The sequence below is a fragment of the Melitaea cinxia genome, chromosome 3 (assembly GCF_905220565.1).
Source record: "Melitaea cinxia chromosome 3, ilMelCinx1.1, whole genome shotgun sequence".
Classification (NCBI taxonomy): domain Eukaryota; kingdom Metazoa; phylum Arthropoda; class Insecta; order Lepidoptera; family Nymphalidae; genus Melitaea; species Melitaea cinxia.
This window is the reverse complement of record NC_059396.1, coordinates 17,034,498-17,046,685: the sequence shown is the minus strand read 5'-3', so window position 1 is coordinate 17,046,685 and position 12,188 is coordinate 17,034,498. Positions and strand designations below refer to the sequence as shown.

The following is a 12,188-nucleotide window of genomic DNA, read 5'->3' as shown; positions in this document are numbered from 1 at the left end:
TTTTACTACCTGGTCACTCGAGAAAAAGCAAAACATTTTATATCGAAGGTCCAATCTACATAGGTATTAACACGCGAAGCAAAAACTTTGTACCCCTTTTTACGAAAATTTCGCGAACGAAGGAGTATGAAATTTCGCACCCTTATAGTTTTTATAGAGAAGCAGTGCAGAATGCTAATAATTTTTTTTTAAATAGCCAATAAAAAAAAATTACACACACTGCCATGTATTTGACACATACACACACACATAAACTCTTTTGTTTATTATTATAGTCTTTGATAACACAACCTTAATAATGTTCAACTTATAATTTAAATTAATCATGGTCGAATTTCGAACACTGGGCGACCACTAGTAAAAAATAATGAAGTAATTAATAAGACTAAAAAAGCGTACGTGTATGCATTTTATCCCAAACTATATCATTTTGAATATTATTTTTGCGTACAACCGAAAATTCGTATGTTTTGTTTCTTAGACCTATGGAAATTTGAATTTCGCATAAAAAATATAGTAAATGTTATTTTACGCAGATTCGAAATCTTATGGATTATCCATGGATTTTCCATATTGATTGTATAACGGTTGATTTTGCATAGTCGATATAATTGAAATTTACGAATTTATTTCTATCATTTGTGATTTCGAAGATAAGACGTGCGTGCAAACACGTTTTGTGTAAGCGTAACCTTTATCGTTTCCCGTTATACAGTCGATGTGAAATTGGCTCAATACTCATGGTTTTGACCGGCCGTCGATCAGATTTGAAAGTCAAGTTCGATCTCTCGATCATTGTTATTGTTGTTATTGATTCATGTTTTGATTAATTGTTGATTGGCGTTCGGTACGTTGATGCTCTAACAGTAAGTTTTTTCGTACCGTTACCAATTTCGAAAGCATTCTTCACTGCAGTAGACTGTCTATTGTTTGTGTTTTCTTTGTGGATCCGTGTTAAGTGTTTCTGTTTTTGTGTACGAGCGTACAATGGTGTGTGATCATCAGCTGTTATGGGCTATTACAACGGATTGAATGACAATACCGTTTCCATCACTGCTTGTGCATTTCTTTTGTATTACTGCAACAGAAATAAATAATGATTTATTGCTTAATGCTTCTCGAATACTAATAACTATTAGCTACCGTGCTTTTGCATTCTAGTTCTAGTTGTTAAAAGTAAATATTGACGTAATACCGATATCATAACGTTACATTGACTTAGTTGGAGAAAACATTTAAGAATAATATTTTTTTAATCAAACAGTACTAGTGCTGTTCAACTAGTACTGTTGTACGGATTCAAGTTATTTATTTACATGCTATAACTTCTAAAATTGTATTATATATGTAAATGACCACAAGTTATACTACGTCGCGTTAAATTACGTTGAATCGGTGGTGTTTTGTCGCGTCGTGTCGCATTGGCTCGCGTCGTGTCGCATCGCTAACCTAGAATAGTGCCTTAGGTTAATTTATGTGATGGAAACAAAACTCGGTTGTAAGACAAGCATTACAACGTAATAATAATAGTTATTATTGTTCGATAATAGGATGAGAAACATTGTTTCAACGTATACAGAGACTGATGAAGAGGTAAGTAGATCTAAAGACCGTAAATCTCATACAAAATACAATAGCGAGAATACTACATGATTTGCATACACTCTTCGCATTCCGCATTTCTGTGAATTGTTGTATTTCCGGCTATTTCGTTTCGATATAAATCTCCTAATTATTACTTGATCAATATCTATATGAAAGCTTCATTAATTACAAACATTTCAATGGTTAAATCTATAACAATAGTAAAAGATAATTTCTATTATAAATAAAGGCTTAATTGAAAGCCTTCCTTTGTATTTCGAATGGGCTTTTGTAGCTCACTCATGTCCCTATTAGAATAACATCTCGCATCTAACAAGGAAGGCTGTTAATTTGCAACTTTCTCCCAACATTGTCGCCTGTCAGCGGCGCAGTGCGAATGTCCTCTATAGATTGCTGGAGCATATGATATTTTAGGTCTTGCCATTTATAGCCGACCTCTGCCCCGACACTGGTTCGAGCGCCTCCCACTGTGTTAGTTCACAATGAAACGAGACAATCCGTTCCGCCTGAATTTCACCACCCTTTCTAACTCTCACGAGCTCGTTCAATCTAAATTGAACTGTCATATTTCATACTTTCCTCGGTGGCATCTCCGCTCGATCGAATTGAATTTTGTTTGTCTCCTAGAATATTGTTTTAGCTTGTTTCGAATATGCAGACGATGTAACATGAATATTGGCAACTGCCAATATGTTACTGACCGTTAATGTTAATTTATTACGTCCCCGGTGTCTGTAATTACGATGACTCAAACATCTCGCATGTCTACTTCTCCGTTTTTAATGCGCTACGAATTTATTGCGTTATAATAGCTAGCACCGGAAGGTATACCGTTCTGTACTCGTGATTTAATATCAATTAAATTTTTGCAATACGACCTGTTCCGAGTTATACTTGTATATTAATCAGTTCTGTAAGAAAAAGTCAAATTTGACCTAAAATTCTCATTCTTACTTAACGTGTAATCGAATTAATTAATATTTATCGATTATTATTATTATCGTTTATTTAATTGTACAAGGTTTTAATTAATTTTTAAACGAGTAACTTTTATATTTACATCATTTCGTATTCGTTCCTTTATGTTAATATCGTAAGGTTTTTAAAAATTAAGCAATACACTTGCTCAAAAGTCTATTTACATATGGATCGGTTTAGATAGTGTACAATGATTGTGTGAATACGAATGCAGGTCAACCGGTCGCAGGCAGGTGATCACATTAAATCCGACCATTGATCATCGTAAGATTACCCATTGTCTGCGGCTATCTATTTTTAGTCTGTAACACGGCCAATGACATTATCTTACCGATCACATCTTTGGTGACAGATCGATAACATTATCAGCCTCCATATTCAAATGACATTTTAGATAAATTTGCATTATAACTAAAGTTAATTTGAATGAGAATTGGCCAAATATCAAATAAATGTCAAGTTTTGTATTAATTAGAACTAATCGATTATACGTCAAGCGAAATATTAACGATATATATATATATATATATATATATATATATATATATAAAAAGGAAATATATATATGTGTATATATATATGTGTGTGTGTGTGTTTCTCTTAATTTTTATTAAGTTGTAACTTTTTTTTTCCTTTTTTTGTCCATCACTAACAAACAAAATGTCAAATCCTTCCTCTGACTTAGTATACTCGTAGATAAGTAAATCACGGTATAGATTTTCAGAGTTACATTATGAACCAGTATGTTTAATCGGATTTCGTGAAGATTTTGTTGTGGTTATATGAAAAAACGAAGTAAAATGAGTGACTTAGAAATTATAAAATGCTAAATGACCAGCAAACCGCAGTACCTTCAACAATGCGCAAGGCCACAAACAAAAAAATAGAAGAAAGTCGCCCGACACTTTTATCGTCTCTTTTATATGCAGATCTAAACATCAAGATGTTCTCACGGTTCCCGTACAGTCGACTGGTGAACTTTGTATTTGAACTAATGATGACAACAATATTTTGATGTTACGTTTTGTAACTTGCTTTAACTTTGTAACTTTTATTTGTTGGATACCATCATGAGTTTGATAGCTTTTAACAGTATCCGGTAAAACAGCCCCTTACATCAAATATATAATGTTCTAATCTAAGTTCTAAATGAAGAGATATTTATTATTTGTAACTATTTAAGAAAGAGAAGAATTTTAGTTTATATACGAGTATATCTTGGAACTTAAAAAGCCGACCGGTGGCGGGATAACCATCCAACTGCTGCAGTGGACTGCGAAAGGCTGATCTGATTAATGTGTAATATGATTTTTGAATGAAGAACATTTGAATATAATTTTCTAGGCCCGCCTTACTTAATATTATACTTTTCTCTTTTCCTTCTTTTGTATTATGGAAAATTATATTATCTTCTTTCTGAACTTATTCTCTTATTGTATCGCTTAGAAATACATGTCCAAAAAGTTTGACAGTTTGACAAACTAAGTTTACCTTTTTAACGTTTCCACTAACTAAACTTAGTCTCGAATTGTGTCTCTCAGAAATGGATGTCCAAAAAGTTTGACAAATAACAGCTTGAAATCTTAACGTTTCTAGTTTCCTCGAGGACTGTACGTTCTGATGGCGAGATATTAGTATCAGTGGTATCCGCAACGGTTGGTTCAGTTCTCGGCGGCCAATGTTTCCAGCGTGTTTATCTTAACGAGTTGATGTTTTGGGCGATTTCGCGGTATGTTTAACACGGTCCGTTAAATTCTGTTTATGCGAACACGTCTCTTAGAAGTTGTGTGTTTGTCGTAAAATGGTTTTATGTGTTTGCAGAAATGCATTCGATTGTGATCCTGTTTGTCTATTAGTCATCTCAAATACGGCTTTAACTTGTCTTTGTATCGAGATGTATATTTATATTGGTATTATCTTGCAATTTTTGCAAAGATTATAATATTAGATTTACGAGTAGGTACTTTAAGGTTCTGTTCAGTACTTTAGATGGAATCAGTTGTTAGATTGGTTTCAAAATTCTTCATTTGTCTCTCTGTATCTTATTCATGATATTGGTCCCGATTTTTTTTTTTAGTAACGGTTGAGTGCTTTCGTTGTTTTCATTATATAAAATTCGTGATAATAGTAGCCTATAACATACGTATTGCTACATAATTTTAGGTCGCCTCTAGAAGTCAATGAGATCGTAGAGTTCAAATCCAACTCGATTCCTAGACCTTTTAATTATGCATGTCAACGTTTCTTATAAACGTTTAATTTGATTACCTAATATCATGCAAATGTATGTCCCGGTCTCGGTTTCGTCACAAGTCTTACGCGTAAGTATGTGAGGCTGAGTACGTGGGTTGTATTGTTTTAACGCAAACATACACCGCTACTGACTGTCACATTTGATGATTTATTTCGTAAAAACGAATTATACTTTATTTGCAATTTTGCAGAGTACACTTGAATCGTCTAGAAGCGGGCGTGATTTGACAAATATTTATTACGTAATAAAAATACATTGCAAAATCCCAGTAAGAAAAGTTATCAATATGGTAATGAGGACGACAGTTTAGTAAGATTTACTGGAGTTACGTTTTGGTTTAGAGCAAAAGTTATTTACAAATCTGGATGATAAAATGACTAAATGAATTGAAAGCGGTTATGAATACTAATGAGTAAAGAAAATATTGCCTTAATATGGATGCTATAACGCTATCGTTATATATACGTGTGTCATTATTTCGAATTCATAGTTAGCATTATTCTTGCATTTGTCATTTTAATTGTATGAATTATTTATAAGTTTACTATTAAAAGTTTACTTTCTCGAGTCCGTGCATACGATTTCAACGTAAATCCCCCAGGAGATTGATTTTCTTTAAGTCTCAAGACAGCATGTTGAATACAGAATTACCTAACGTCGGATATACTCGTTAATCGAATCGATATAGAAAAATAATAATTTACTTTTGAAATTTAATAATAAACTAGCTGTGCCCGCGACTTCGTCCGTGTGGAATTTAACAAAACAGTTATTGTTCAGTTCTCCGAATTATAAAATAAATTTTCGAAAATAAAAGTAGCCTAAGTTACTCCTTATTACATCAGCTATCTGCCAGTGAAAGTCCCGTCAAAATTGGTCCAGCCGTTTCAGAGATTAGCCGGAACAAACAGACAGACAGATAAAACATTTTAAAAATGTTAATTTAGAATATGTACCGTGTATACATACATATGAATTTAGTAAAAAGTGGTTATTTTAATATTGCGAACAGACACTCCAATTTTACTTATTTGTATAGATAAATCGTTTTAAATTTGATAATTTACCATTTGTTTGAAATTAATTAATTGACTACTCCTTAGTTTAAAATTTTACGCTCCATATACAAATATGAAACGAACGAACAGGACTGTTAATAAAACTAGGCGACTCGATGGAAATATATATATATATATTTATTTATTGTTAAGAAACACAAACAGTTAAAAATAAACACATACAATCAAATTTACAAAATCAAAACTGCGTCCACAAATAAATTTAACATAATCACTTTTCGCTAAAACTAAAATTAAAAGTACATTATATCCTACCTTTATAACTGGAAAGTAGTTCCGGAAAAGCGTTCTAAAACTATTTTCTATTTAATAGATAGTAAATCTGTTTGTTTAATTAGAACAGAGTAATGTAAATGAAACTCATGTTGCAGTTAGTTTATAGCTGCGGTTCACAATGTGTGTAACAGGTTTAATTCCTGCCGCCTGTTTATGATAATCTCAGTTTGGTATTTATATTACAGAACTTACGATTTGGCATCCACCTTACTTATCGTATTTATAATAATTGGTATTGGTATAAAAGCTTAACTATTTTTGTATGTTGTGACTTTTTGTTGATTTTAATTTAAAAATATTTATTTAATAGACATAAATTGACTATATAATACTTGATAGACATAATTTGACTAGCCCGTTGACGCAGTTTGTAATTAATTACCCTGCTTTCTGCTCCGGGGGTTGTGGATTCGTTTCCCATGCGTGCGCGTGTGTGTGTGTGTGTGTGTGTGTGTGTGTGTGTGTGTGTGTGTTGTTTGTATGTGTGTTTGTCGAAAACAAAATATATGTAGCTATACTAGTCGGCTGTTACCTATAACACTAAGCATTAAGTTGCTTACTTTAGGAACATCTGTTATCATCCTGTCTTAGTAGGTAAATAAGCTTAAAGCTAGTAGCGTAATATTTACTGTAGGTACCTACCGAATATTAGAAATATTTCATATCTATAATATTTTTATTCATACTATTAAATAAGATACCAGTGTCTTCCTCCTATTCCCTTAGATGCTGCAGATAAATCCATCATCGGACGTGTAATTACGTCGCTAGCTCTGCGCTATCAATTTTGTCCGTAACCCAGTTTCAGTGTGTCGGCTAAACTTGCAACGCCCGCGGCTTCACATCATTACATTAACAGTTGCTTGAACATAATATAAAAGGTCGCATCTGCGAGCCAGCTTTAATGTAATACTTTAAAATGACACGTTGAAAACAATTTTAATATAACAAGTTGTTGAAATTACGAGCATGTTAGGCATAATATTTAAATTTGACTATTTTTTTAGTAAAACACTTTTTTTTAAATAGTCGCAACATTTATTGTTGTTTTTTTCTGTGCAGAATCTCTGATCTGAATCGGTGTTAGCTTCACTTTGAACTAAGTATGTTTTGATTTTGATAGAAATAATGTTTTAAAAAATATAATGATCAATTTTATGTAGACATACGATCGTAAACAGTTAACGATGATCTTTAAGAACCGAGTACCATGTTTTATATTAGCCACTAGTAAGGTTATAAGGTCGGGGGAGAAAGTGGCGCCGCACCGGGCGGCCCATGTAAGGGCTTTGTACAGCACAATACTGTAAATTGTTATTAATAGTATGATGTGTTTTGACGAGGTTCGATGGCGTCTTTGTTCAGCTGGGATTGATATATCGGAATAATTTATAAGTGTTTTAGGGTGAAAGAAAAAAGAAACACCGGTTCTGTTTAAAAGTTAGAATTGATCTTTCTTTTGTAGATCCACTTCCTAATTCTCTATGTAGTTTTTTTATCGTACTACAATAAAACATGTTAACCTTGTTTGTGTTTAATTATAAGAGTGGTACTCTTCATGTAAATATGGTGCATTATGAGGTGTATAAAAATATCTATCACAAAGCATCCAATAGGTCACAAGTTATTTTATAGTCAGAGCGATAATTCTCTCGTGGGAGAGAATAGTTGTTAACACTAAACCGTTGCCTGTTGTGGTGTTTTCTCATGTTCCTCGCGATAACGGGATAGCTTCATTAACTGTGAATATTATAATATGTACTAGCTTAAAGCAATTATGCAGCATTTACGATGACGTGAACTTTTATTGCTGATTCATTTCTTACAGTACATTTCCGCTTGTTCTCCTTTCTGACCTTTAGATTTGATGCTATATAGTTTTTAAAACGGATTTCACAAATGCTCTGTCTATGTTTGAATATGATACTGCTGACCTCCTAATAAGAATTACGTTTGGTCTATAATTCTCGAGATAAGATTACCTCAGAGGTAGACGCTAGAAAGCTAGTATATTTAGGACCTTTGGCATCGAGTCAGATTGCAAGACCTCAAATATTATTTGACAAAGGATATCCAGATAGTGAGTCATGTGGCTATTGTTTATCACGTCTGTGATGTTATAAATTTATAATCTTGCGATAACCTAGGGATAACATACGCTCTGTGTTCCCGATATCGATGTGGTTGAACAAATTTTAGTTTCGAAACTTTAAGTATGTACTAAAACTGTTCAAGTTTTTAGTCGGTTTCGCACAACTGAACGGTAGTAAACGTATACCTTTTTATCGATAAACTTTTTTCAGTCAAATGGACGTTCAGACTGACAGATAGATATCGGAGTCTATGTAATATGGTTGTGTTGACAACATATATATATAGAACGCCCAACAAAAGCAATTAATAGAGCCTTTACGCAAATTTCTTTTAGATCTCTTGAAAGTCTCCGTCAGTATAAAAAAGTTAATAATGATTATTACAGAACTATAACAGGCAACGTTATTAAGACCAGCGGTTTACGAGATAATCATAATGTTTTGAGTGAACAATGGCACGTCGCAAATTTTCTATAGGCCAAAGGTGATGTTAGCTAATCTGTTTGTTACACAAGCTACTATAAGATATGTATCGTCTGTATGGAGGGCTGGCGCCGGTCAAGGCTGTGACGTAGCCTGATTGTCATTCGGTATTCGTGACAAAAGTTTTTACCAACGTTGCGTTTGTTTACTATTTGGCCTTATTCTGCATTGAAGCATTAGTATATGATAGAAAGAAGTTGGGTGCAGTGAATAGAGGCTTGTTTTCTGAGGACTCAGGAGCTAAACTCAGGAATGGTTAATTAAAAATGAATTGAATTGAAAAATTTAATTAGGCTTCTTTCTTATTCTGTTCATAAAAATATTATGAAGTTGATTTATAAGATTTTTATTCTATTTATGTTAGGAGGTACTAAATTGTTTTTGTATTTTTTATTTAATTATTTTAGAAATATTTTTTTGAAAATAGCGTGTATTATTTTTTCTTTTTTTTTAATTGTTTCAAGTTTCTTGATAACGTCATTTATGTCTACTACAATACTACAATCATCAAATCAAACATTTATAAATCTTGTATAACTGTATTAACAGCGGGATTACAACGCATTTATAACAATACTATTATTGTGCTACTTACATTTGATAACCTATTACTCATTAAACCGTGACCAATGTCAAGAAGTCAGAGCTTGCGAACAAAGCGTTCTTACGCGTTTGCGCAACGTAACGCGCTGATTTGACGTCACTGTCAATTGCCGCCTAAACTAGCTAACCTCGCAAATGCCATTTTTTTAATATTGATTTAAATTTCATCGAAAATAAATAAACGCCTCCAAAAGAGCAAGTAACAATGTCGACGGCCCAGAAACACAAAATTTCCATTTTTACAATTTTTTTGGATTGACTAAAAGAACTTTTGTTTTATATTTTAAAATCATTAATTTTTTATTTTAAAAATCTCCAAACTAAATCTGCGGTAAAAGTATTTTTGTCCAATAAGTTTTCTTATACTTTATAAACAATGCTTTAGAGTCTAAGTGCATACAAGTTTTGCATGACAACATTCTAACATTTATTACGCTTTAGATTTGTTGTCAAAGTGAACGTGTTAAATTTAGAAGATGAAAAAGCAATCGATGTATGATGTTTGCTAGTGAATTCATGCATGTATTTGCTTATGTACTGACCGGTCGTTGACCTCTGACTATATGTTATGAATGTAGATTAAAGGTCATTTAGATTAGATTAATTTTCGGAAGATTGGAATATTGAATTGATCGGATATCAAATGTAATTTGTAAGGTTGATATGAGGTTTATTTTTTGTTAAAAATTATTTATATTACGCAAAATTAAAGATGCAGGTTATTATAGAATTCTAGTAATTTTACTCAGGGCATAGCAAGAAATTTCCTGCTCAAATATGGAGCAGCCCGACTGGGGAAGTACCTCGATCTTACAGAAGATCACAGCTAAATACTGCCTACAACCAGTGTTGTGTTCTTGCTAGTGAGTAAGGTGACCAGAGCTCCTGGGGGAAATCGGGGATAGGGTCGGCAACGCGCCTGTTATGCTTTCGGTGAGCTGTAAGCTTGTTTGCCGACCTAGTTATATAAAAAAATCCATGCCTATTACCGCTCGTTTTCAATACTTGGACACATGACTCTTTAAGCCTACAATCTGTACTAAATATCGTTTCGGCGGGTAGACACGAAAGTGTACAGACGTATTTTTATGTGCTCTTAGTTATTATTGTTTTAAAACTGTTTTACATATATATGTGCAACATTTAAGTTAGCATAGTGTAAGTTGACTCTCTCCACACACTTTCACACAAAATTTAAAACTCAAACCTTCAAGATGAACACTACAGTTGAGCATCTACAGAAAACTATGGAAGAACTCTCTTCAAGTATTAATAACAGGATGGATGAATTTGAGAAGAACCTTAATTTACCTAGTACTGCAACTTGCACTGTTAAATCCCTGGCAGCTGACTTCTCAACCTTCAAGTCCTTAGTGTGGAAAACTCTTAGCTTGCTTAAGTCCCAAATTGAACTGGTGGTTCTGGGCATGGATCAACTGGAGACTCAGTCCCGCAAAAAGCTTCTTGTTTTCCATGGGGTCAGGGAGGATAAGGATGAGGATGTGCGGAAGAGTATCATTGCATTGTTGTCTGACCAGATGAAGATACCTGATATAAGATCTGAACATCTTAGTTCTTGCCACAGATTGGGTACAAAAAGAGAATCTGCTCGCCCTATACTTGTCCGCTTTTCCGATTTGCACCTTCGCTCTAAAGTATGGAAAGCCAAAACTAGCTTGAGGGGTACTAAAATTACAATAACAGAATTTTTAACAAAACCCCGACAAGAAATCTTTGTGGCGGCTCGCAATCATTTCGGTATGAAGAAGTGCTGGACAGCTGATGGTGTAATTGTGATTTTGCTACCAGATAAGTCTCGGAAGAAAGTTACCACTCTTGCAGAGTTGAAACAAATCATTTCGCAGCATCCACACAGTGAGCAGTCTTACAATGATAAAAAATGATTACCTTGTATATGCATTGTTCATACAGACGTTTAGTTTCAATATCATTTTTGTAAATTTAGGTGCTGGGTAATCGTAAAATTTATCTGTCTTTTTTTCTTTGTTACTTTGCTATTTCTCATTTTAATTTATATTCACCGTACGAAATTATAAATAACAACAAACATAAAATTGTAAACTGTCAGCTGTCATTTGCCAAAGTAGTTTAAAGGTTAACATCATTCAAGTTGCGTTTCGTTTCACTGCAAAACTTATGGTGCTTCTGTAAATTATCTTTTTTTTTTGTATAACTTTTTCAAATAAGTGTGTATATTAATCTTACATTTAATATTTATGTGTCAAGTCAACTTATGCGTGAGGTATAGTGCTATTTGTAGTTTTAATTTTTTATTTTATTTTTTTTAATTTTTTTTTCATCTTTTTTATTATTAATTTTTATTTCTTTTATATATAATATATATATATATATATATTATTTAATATTTTTATTATTATTAGTATAACTTTTTTAAGCTATTTATTTTTATATCTATACATACATTTTATTACTTTATATTTAATATTTTTATATCATGTTTGACGATGATTATATAACTTGTTCCTCGGATGAATACGCAAGCGCTGAAAATAGTTTTAGCTCTATGCTATCTGATTCTGATTTACTAGAAGAGAAGCTATCAAAGGTTTTTTTTAATGACCTTATCTCTCTTTCCTTTGTGCATATCAATGCGCAGAGCATAATGGCTCATTACTCGGATCTTCTCACATCCTTTAGCACCGGCATAGTCGACGGTGTCCTCGTTTCTGAAACTTGGCTCAATCCCTCAATCCCATCCACATACTGTTCTATTCCGGGCTACCAACTATACCGAAATGACCGTGCTGATCGAGGTGGTGGTGGTGTGGGCATTTA

At 33.1% G+C, this 12,188-nt stretch overlaps 1 protein-coding gene across 1 annotated transcript in view; it reads left to right on the top strand.

The window, feature by feature from the left end:
- Window positions 1–12,188, top strand: part of LOC123669632 (protein spire) — a 181,138-nt gene that overhangs the window by 99,320 nt on the left and 69,630 nt on the right. The window lies entirely within an intron of this gene.